Here is a 9609-nt window from a genome sequence, read left to right as displayed (position 1 = left end):
AAAATTATTAAACACGAAGTTCAACAACCGAAAATGCCCAAAGTTTTTTAAATCTCCACCGTAGTATATTTTTTTGATAATACTTGTATATTATTTATATTTTATAAACACTTCAAAACTATAAAAAAATCCATTCCAATTTAAGCAGTATAATTTCAGCAAAACTACTCGGTATTTAAAAGCCTACGTGTCTGCAACAACCGCACAGCACGCAAAATCAAAATTTATTCACTTGTTCTTAATTCGCAGTCTTGCTCTGAATATGAGCTCATCTTCGGTGAAATTTCTCTACTTAATCATCATTTCAGCCAAACGTTCGAGGAAAGTGAAATTCATGCCAATGAGTCAATAAATATCACCTTTCTCTTGTTCTGTGTGCCTTTTTTTTATTGATTACCTTTTTCGGCCTCTTCATTTTTTGGTGCACAAAAGCAGCAAGGCGCAACAAAAAGAATAGGTATGTATGTAGGGGGTAAAAAAATAAGTGAAAGAAATTTTAAGCCATTTGCCACTACATTATTTTAAATTTTAATGCCTTTGTCTGGTCGACGAGATGAGGCGTCTCCCGTGTCGTAAAATGGTAAACAAACTTACATGGCGTTTCCTTTATACAAGTATATAGTATATATGTATGTAGAGATATGCTTACATATATACATATATACAAATATATTTACGTTCATTTCAATGAAAAGTAAAAGTTTTTCTCTCTTTGTTTGTTTCGTATCTATTAAATCACCGCTTATTATTTTCGATACACAAACAAACACAAATATTATATGTCTTTTTTTTTGTTTTTATAAATTGTTGAACAAGTGAAAATTATTTAATAACGTCAGCGAAATGAGCAAAAGTGTAGCAAATTGGCTTTTCTTGCTTTACTTGTGGATGGCGCTAATGAAGCGCGTTGCTGATTTTTCTTAGACGCGCCGCACATTTTTTCTCACAAATAAGTGACGCGGCACATTTGTGTGCAATAAAATGGCATAGCTATGTAAACTATATACTTAATTAACAAATTATTTCACTAATTTATGTTTATTTGCTTGAATACATACATATGCATATACGTTTACACTGGCAACGTACGACCACCACTTGCCGTTGGACATTTCACTCGCTTTCATCATCGCAAATGCGTGAGAAATACACTTGTAAAATTTACATTTAAATTCTATTTCACGCTTTTGGTGCGCAAAGTAGCTGCCAAGTTTAATTTTACAAGCATTTTTATGCTGCCAAGTGCTATTGACCCAAATTCTCGGCTCTAAGCATCTGTGCGACAGCAATATAACAATAATGTGGCTTCTCTGCTTCGAATTTAACGATAGATATGTAAATGTGTTTGTAGATTTGCATATTTGTTTGTTGGTCTTTATACAAAGTAAATTTTGAAAGAGCAACCTAAAGAAAGTGTTGCACGCCATTCGTCTATTAACTATTTTCTAAACGCTTGAGATAACCGTTAAGAATGTGATTTATTCATTTTGAGTTATGCTTTTTATTAAAAAAATTAATATTGATAATACAGTTAAGTTATTTTTATGTTGGAGGTAAGAGTAACGGTTATTTCAAGCTTGAAAGTAATTAAAAATCGTTGATTTATCGTTTTAGTAGATAAAAGTACCGTTATACTTAAAAAAATAATAATACAAAACTGCTATTTAAACCGCGAAAAAATGCGTGAAATATCTTTTCTCCAAGAAATTAAAAAAAAAAATATCAGAAAGGCGTAGAATCTGCAAAAGTTGATTTAATTTTGTCTTAGAAAGTGTTGCCCGACTTTTTATTTTTTTTAAATAAAATGAGTCCTAAAAACGCGAAATATAATCTGCAGCAGTTAATTTAATTTTTTTACAAGTGTTGCCAGATTTTTTCAGCTTTTATTTTTTCAAATAGAAGGAAATGTAAAAAAATCGAAAAGAAGAAGAATTAACATAAGATTAAAATATTTGTCTTTACAAGCGTTGCCAGATTTTTTCAGTTTTTATTTTTAAAATTAGAAAACAATTTACACAAAATCGAGAAGAGTAAGAATCTGCAGACGAAGATCAAATTTTATTTCGGTAAATGTTGCCAGCTTTTTCTGTTTTTATTTTTCGTTTAATATTTTTTATAATATTTATGTGCTATTTTTTTTTTATAAAGCACCAACTACCTTAACAAAAGTTGTTTGATTTATTGATTTCTTTTAAAATTTTCTTCTTTGTTTTCTATAACTCAACTACTGTTGCTTTGGCAGAAGTTACCAGATTCGACTTTTTTTAGTTAGAATTTTTTTATAACTGAAAGATTTTTGATTTTGCAAAAGTTACCAGATTGTTTTTTGTGTTGGCAAAAGTTGACAGATTTTTATTTTTATTTTCTGGTAATACTCTGAATTATTTTTATTTGTATTTAGGAATTTATTTCCATAGATCAACATTTTAATAAAAGATGTAAAATCTTTTGTTTTGATAGAAGTTGCCAGACTTTTTGTACTAGTATTTTAGAATTTTTTTTTTAAGTGATTCAGTTTTACCTCGACGAAAGACGTAAAAGTTTCAAATTTTTTAAAATATTTTTGTTTTCGTATTTTAATTGTTTTTGTTTGGATAGAAGGTGCCAGATTAAAAAATTTGTCTGTAATATTCTATTACCCAACTCCATTTCTCTCAGAAAAATTTACTCGATTTTTTAAATTAATTTTCAATTACTAAACTAATTGTGTCTTGACAGAAGTTGCCAAATTGATAATTTTTTTCTAATTTTTTAAGTAACATGTTTTTACTTTCGCTCCAATAGAAATGATATACTTTTTAATTATTTAATTCAGTAATATTGTATACTTTTGTTTCGACAGATGTTGCCAGATTTTTTTTAACTTTTCAATAATATTTTTTCCAGACTTTTTTCCACTTTTGAATAATATCTTTCTATAACCGAATTAGAACATTCACTAACATGTTTTACTTTACAGAAGTTGCCAGATTTTCTTTATTTTTTACTTTTCAATAATATTTTTATAAAAGTTCCCAGATTTTTAAATTTTTTTTTATATCTTTCTCAATTACTACAAAAATAAATTATTCTTAATATTTTTCTTAAATTAAAAAAAAAAAAAATTTACGTTCAATTCCTTCAACTGTGGTTAATCGAACTTTTGTATGCTCTAGCCTGCGCAATTGACACAAGAATGCCACTTATTAGCGGTTTAATAGCCCCAACAGTTAATTATACTTTATAGTCTCCACTGGCGACTAAGCAGAACTCAAACGCTTAGCTGCCTTAATGCGATTAAAAGCGAGAAATTCTTATTAGAGCTTAGTGTAGGGGCAATAAGCTCAATTCCTGGAGCTAAGCTCTGTCTCTGTCTATTTCTCTCTATCTCTCTGCTTGATTGGCTGGTAAAGCGTTCGCAGCGCTTCTACTGCCCTAACCTCATTCTGAAGTATTATTAAGTACTGTTGTTTTTTTCCTTGTAATTTACTGTCTAGCCACTTCCATATCCTGCAGCATTAACCGTTAGGAATTTGCTGGACTCATGCGGTAAATATGGCGTCACATTTGGACAATTTGTCATTATTAAACCTTCAAATTCAATTAACTTAAATATACAAAATATGAGCTTTGAAGAAAATTTTGACGAAAGAAGAAAATCTCGTAACTGCTTTACAACACAGCAGTCTGATTTTGCTTTCTGTGCTTCACTAAGCGCGGCGCTCGATGATTTATGATGACGAGAAAGCAAGAAAGTGTGCGTTGAACTTTAATAAGTGCCCCAATATTTTCATATTTTCACATAATTGAGTTGAAAAGCGTTGGCAACGTTGCATTTTACTTAATTGAAGTCGAGTTAGTCGAGCGCAGAGCGTGAAATTAAAGCAACATTTGGTTAATTAGAATTCGCGTTCGAAATAGAGTTCGACGAAAGGAAAAGTGGGTCAACAAACGGACACCAGGCTTTGATGTGTCTGAATTAACGAAATAATTGAAATGTTTTGCTGTAAAATTGTGGGTCAAGAGGGCAGGCGGCTTATTATATGCATTAAGGGATTCTATTAAAAAATTGTAAGAACAAAAGAGAGAAAAGGCGGTGAAAAGCACTAAATAGCAAAAACCAACAAAAAAAAAAAAAAAAAAAAAAAAATCAAAAAGTAATTTCTTTTCTAATCAAAACTTTTAAGTGGTCTCCACTACGCGCTATCAACCACCTTTAGTATTGAAAAGCTGCTTTGCATAAAATATTTCATATCATATTTCCATTACTTTATGTCTTATATCTTTATTTTTCGCGCTAGAGCAACGAACTTCTTTCTGCTTCTTCTTCTTGGCTGATTTTTATTCATATTTGCCCGTTTCTTAACAAAACGCTTTAAAAGTGCATACAAATTACAGCAACAAATGCATGCCACAACGAAGTAGAAATGCACAAAAAACGAGGAAATGTTGCACAAGGCAGAGTATCATAATATTACACGCCTACAATTGCTGGTTGTTGTAATCCCGAGTACTTGACTACTTCCGCAACGATATCCCCTTTTAACTGACAACAAATCCCCCAGCAACAAAAGTGATAATATGCCAACTTCTTGCTGTCTCTTTGCAACTATTTGCGTCACTGGCTTATCCTGCTCCTTTTCGCTTCTCCTCCTCCTCCTTGTTTCACCCACTTCCTTTCCGCTCCTCCTCCTTGTTTTCATCTCTTTTTCTCCCTGATACGCTTGCACTTTTGCGCATACATTTTAAAAGCATATGATTTTTATCTGTTCTCGGCGTCGAGGTACTCCATGCCCTCTTCCACATTTTATGTTTCACGCCGCTGCCACATATTTTGCAGATTTGCTTTGCCACTCTATCCGCCTAAAAGTTTATTGGGTTTTATGAAAACTGTAACTTCTGCATTGCATTAAGTTGTTGGTTAGTTTTTGTTGTTGTTGTTTGTTTTCAGAAAAGTTTGCTATGCACTACATTTGTAAGTACGCGCTTTTCTAGCTTTGAATCACAAGTGGCGGCAAAGAAGTTTACATCAACAGCAGTCGTATTGACATGCACAAACAAATTTTTTGTAATGAAAATGCAATGTTTCTACTCAGTACAGTGTGTTGGTAAGCAAAATTATGTAATTGTTAAAGCAAAAGGTTAAATTACTTTGTAAAACTATTTAATTACATTTTGAACAACACTTATTCTCTATTGTATAACAAAAATACTAGTAACAGTACCAATAACAATTTCAAAAATTTTATTTGACCAGTACCATTACCATTATCATTGCAAATCTAAGTACCAATACAAATACCAGTAATAATACCAACACCAATTCCAAAATTAGTTCTGAAAATATTCGTGTACCGTTAGTAATATTATTTTAGCAGTACCATTACCATTACAAATATTAGTAATATTATTGAAACCAATTCCAAAAGTAGGTCTAAAAAGTTTCGTGTGCCATTATTAATATTAGTTTACCAGTACCATTACAATTACAAAATTAAGTACCAGTAATAGTATAAAAACCAATTCCAAAAGTAGGTCTAAAAAGTTTCGTGTACCATTATTAATATTAGTTTACCAGTACCATTACCATTACAAATATTAGTAATAGTATTAATACTAAGTCCACAAGTAGTTCCAAAAAAAATCTTGTACCAGCAACAGCACTATTAGAGATAGTAGTGCTAAAAAAATTTATGCGCCATTACTAATATTGTTTTACCAGTACCAGTACTATTACAAACCTTAGTACCATTACAAATACCAGTAATTGTACCAATATCAATTCCAAATATACTTCTCAAAAATTCTTTTACCGGCAGCATTACCATTACTAATTTCAGTACCATTACAAATACCATTACCATCTATCATATATATAAATATCAGCATCATTCATTATAAATTTACACGTGTCAATTTAAAATTAACTACCAGTGACTAATAATTACTTTTAAAAATGTAATTACAATTTCCAATACTTTTAAATGTTAACAGTAAGAACCACGTAGTTGATAACTGGTGGTAATCAAATTATCAATACCATTAGCAGCACTAATATTAATACTAAAAGCACTAAATATATATGGTAAATAATTTTAAATATCATTACCATTACCAATACCAATAACACTACGAATACCAATACCATTACCATCATCAATATCGTTACCATTATTATTTAGAACATCAATATTCATAAATTCCCATATGCCAATTCTCCTTATTAGCAGCAATATCAGCTCATTTATCAACCACTGTGATACTCCATGTCGCTTTCAGCTCCCCTCCTCTGACACATTACAAATCCGACTAGCTCGCTCCACGCTCCACGCTGCTACCACACTACATAGCTGCCATTGCGTCGCCTAAAAGCGTTTTGTGCGTTTGTGACCCAGAAAAACTTTCTTTTCCGTATTATGGCAGCACTGGCAGCCGTGACGCCAAGTGGAGTCGAGGAGCAGTGACTGTTGCATGAATGCATGCATCATGCATCATAATGCGTTCGTTATACACACACACACATGCACACAGGCGCTTACTAAAATAGGCACTCGCTGAATGAGTGGCAGGCAAAATGCGACAGCTAAAGCACAACAAAACAATAGTTGGACAACAACACTAGCGTCGAGGGAGCAGTCGCAACATATGGTGGCGCTTTCCTAGCATGTCTGCCACCGTTGGTGCCACTGTTGATTTAATTAGTAGTAGTCCTTTTGTGCAAGTGGGTACAAACGAGTTGCACGTTGTCGTTATGTTATCTATGCGTGTGTGTGTGTATTGTGACTAACCATTGTCACTTTGCTGGCATATTGCACATTATGCGATATTTGCCACAAGCTCAATTTACACTTTGCCACTATGCAACGACTGCCGGTAAGCCGCAAGTTCTTCTACGCGCTGATTTATTTACTTGAATGGCTGCTTGGTGCATTTATACGCACATAAATGTGCCATTATACATACATACATGTGTGTTTACAATGAATGATAGCTACTAGTAGCTCATATGTGTTGTTGTTGTTGCAATATGTCGTTGCACACTTGAGTAAATTCTAATTAAAGCTTTAGAAAACTTGATTTGCCTACTGACAACACACAATAACAAAAGGTAAAAGAACCGGTTCCCGTTGGTTAAGTTTTGTGCCAACATGTCGCACCGCCATACATACATATACATACATATGTATGTGACACACATGCATATATAATATGTATTTACATAACTACAACTCGCGTATGCCGTTGCTTGTGCAGGAGATTCTTGATTCTTGCTGATTGAAATTGCATGCGCTCTTACGACAACATGGCCACCACAAAAACACTGCTGCAAACACCAACAACCAAACCGCATGTGCAATACTTTGCGCTGCACAGCATCGGTGCTTTTGCATTGCCTACAGCGGTGGGTGGTAACGCCGCGGTGGCGTTGCACTTGCTACAATAAGTTCGCTTTTGGTTGGTTTGTACCGCCAACAATCAAGCAACCAACCAATCATCCACCAAAAACTACTCATAGTTCGCTGGATTTTTTCGCAAAGTCTGCTGTGCGCATGCAATATACTTTTTGTTGTTTTTGGCAGCTTGTAAAGCAATTTTGCATTTCAAATTGATTTTAGTTGATTTCTGTTTTTGTGGCTTTTCTGTTGTCAGTTGGCTGCGGTTGTGGTATTTTCATCTTACCAACAGCCTTTTATTAAAAAACTAGTCACGCTGCGCCGCCATTTTGCTTGCGAAACGCCAAAAGCTATCTGCGGATTTTTCGGCAACATTTTTTTTTGTTGTTGGTGTGTTATATGTAATGAATTCTGCCAACAATTGAGTCGCTGTCGCAGAATTTTCTGTTTTAAAAAAGTCCGGTTTAAGTCGTTTCAACTAAGGCAAATCCAACTGCAGCGCCAAAACGAGTCGGCGAATTATGTTATTTGCATACCTCTGACGAAGGCATATGCATGCCAACACATATGTGTATATGTGTTTAAAAATATTAAACATTTAAAAATTATAAAATATTAATTATTTTTAATCCATTCTTTGTTTAAAATATTAATTAAAACATATTTTTATTGCGTGTTAAATTGCTATATGATTTTTTGTGGTATTACTTTTTTCTTAGATATTAATTATTATTTTTTACTTGTCAAAAGTTTGCAGGTCTCTTATACACTCTATATTATCTAGTTGACATATCAATGCCATTTATTTCCACAAAACGTAATTTATAGTATGTCATCGTCTGCAAATCAAGTTAAACGAGAATTTCTGTGATTTTTTTCTTTTTATTTCTTTTAATTTTTTTTTTTTATTTTGTGTATTTTTTATTTTATTTCTTTTAATTTTTTATTTTTGGTAATTTTGTTTTTTATTCGTTTTTTTTGTAATTTTGGTTTTAGTTTTTTTCTTTTATTTTTGCACAACTTCCACAAGAAGTCAAGTTTATAAAAGTTACACGGACACTTGCTTTATTGCTTTAAGTATTCACTGTATTTTTTATTGAAGCGTGTGAGAATTGCATAATCATACTATCGAGCGAAAATAATGCACTTTTAACAATTCAATGGTTCTGCTTGAAATAAAGCTTTTAGTAGTGTTTAATATAGTTTTTAATATACTTAACTATATCATAACTATTTTTGTAATATTTTATAAGGGTTGCCATCGAAAATTTATATAGAGATACACTTTTGAAATATATGTATGATGCGTTAGAATAATAAAAAATTAGTTAGAATAATCGGTTTGTAATATTTTTACATTTAGATGAGCATTTTTAATAAAAAGAAAATTTTCAAAAATTAAAAATTAAAAGATTTTCGAAAGCAGTAGTTCAAATTTTAAGAAAATACATACATACGTTTATTAAACTTGTTTGAAAAAAAATTTTTCTTTTATGAGTATATTATGAAAAGAAAATTTTTTGAACAAATTCTAAAAATTCTAAAAGAAATTTCGAAAAAAGGTCAAAGGCCAAATTTTTTCGAAAAAAATATATTTTTTTGTTTTTGAGTATACTTCACAAAAATTTTTCAAATTTGTTCGAAAAAAAAATATTTTTTTTTGTTTTTGAGTATACTTCGAAAAACTTGTTCGATTTGTAAACTGCATTGCATTATGAAATTCTTAATCGTTATGTTTCAAAATCGTTTTGTTAACTTTTCGACATTTTTGTTACAATTCTGTCACTCATAAACTACACTCTCACCTTTTCTCTTAGTGTAACCGAGATTATGAATTTGTCTTACACTCGTGTCTACTCGTATGTATTTACGTAAGTAACTTGCTTAGCAAAAAGTGAATGTAAACCGCATTTTTATCGCATGAGCATACAGAATCGGTCAGTCATAGTCATAAAGGTGCCACCACGCGACAGCGTTGAGCTTACCGACTTATGCATTTTATACATACATACACTTGGTTGGTTTATTACATCTGAGTATTTGTTTATGGGAGCTGCTAGCTGCACATCAAGTTGATTGATTTTTTCGCTGACCAGTCAGTGAAGAAATAAAAGCACGGGGGAAGTATGGGGTAACTGTGTTTTAATGCTTTTGATTAATTTTAATTGGGAAAGAGTGAGTCGAAAGATACACTGCGTGATGTTTGCTCCGTATAATTATACAATATAATTTAAAA

At 32.0% G+C, this 9609-nt stretch overlaps 1 protein-coding gene across 2 annotated transcripts in view; it reads left to right on the top strand.

The window, feature by feature from the left end:
- The window catches only part of LOC108973809 (rap1 GTPase-activating protein 1), a 260459-nt gene that overhangs the window by 176300 nt on the left and 74550 nt on the right, over positions 1-9609 (top strand). The gene's annotated exons all lie outside the window — the stretch shown is intronic.

The sequence above is a fragment of the Bactrocera latifrons genome, unplaced genomic scaffold (genome assembly GCF_001853355.1).
Source record: "Bactrocera latifrons isolate USDA-ARS-PBARC rearing strain unplaced genomic scaffold, ASM185335v1 scaffold_50, whole genome shotgun sequence".
NCBI lineage: Eukaryota > Metazoa > Arthropoda > Insecta > Diptera > Tephritidae > Bactrocera > Bactrocera latifrons.
Note: the sequence above shows the minus strand (reverse complement) of the source record. Positions and strands in the feature narration are given on the sequence as shown.